The following is an 893-nucleotide window of genomic DNA, read 5'->3' as shown; positions in this document are numbered from 1 at the left end:
TGCAGAGATGTTTCCGCCGCAGCCTTTAGCGGCCGCTTCTGGTCGGAATAAACAACGCGAAGCGAAAGAACTGGTCAGTCTAAAGGTTCTCGTTCAAATCTTTGCAATAAAAAAAAAAAAAAACTACGTCAAAAAACTTTATTAGTGAACTTCAAAAAAAAAAAAAGATTTTTGGAACATAGCACCAAAATTTTGTACCATAGAATTCACCAAAAATAGAGATAAGAATAAAAGGAAAAACTAAAATATCTGTAGTCTCGCCACCTCCTTTTTTCTTTATTTTATGAAACCAATTTGAACAGAATTGCAGTTTGAATTAAACTATTTGCATTTCCCCCCCAAAAAAAACTCTGATTAATGGTTTTCTTTTTAAGATTTACCTCACAAACCACACTATATCTACTACTATCTCTTTAAAAGACTATCACCATTCAGAAATCAGACAACTTTTCACACACAGGGAAAGCGGAGGATATTCAGAAAGCTCAACACATTCTCTACTTCACATTCAGAAAGTTGTACAAACTAGATCAATTAAATCTGAAATCGTTACGGAACTAAAATAAAAACCTCTACTCTGTCCTTTATTCTCTCTCTGAAGTCAACGTGGAAAGTAGAGGATGTGATAGCGGTCGATTTACGCGACTAAAAACAGGAGTGCGGCTGGCTGGACGGACAGAGGAACATGCGCAACCATTCAGACGGCACCGCCCGCCGGAACCTGGTTCCCTGTCGGAACGGTGGGAACAGAACCCAAAAAAAAAAAAAAAAAAAAAAAACTAAAGAAATCAAAAACGTTTCTACAAGCTAAGTGGGAGATTTGAGAAAGGACCGGTGTGCAGAATAATCATGGCATCACTCACAGACAGAACTTTTTTTTTTTTTTTTTTTCA

Source organism: Cyprinodon tularosa, unplaced genomic scaffold (genome assembly GCF_016077235.1).
Source record: "Cyprinodon tularosa strain WSP-4 unplaced genomic scaffold, ASM1607723v1 ctg70, whole genome shotgun sequence".
In the NCBI taxonomy this organism is placed as follows: Eukaryota; Metazoa; Chordata; class Actinopteri; order Cyprinodontiformes; family Cyprinodontidae; genus Cyprinodon; species Cyprinodon tularosa.
This window is presented reverse-complemented; position numbering follows the sequence as displayed.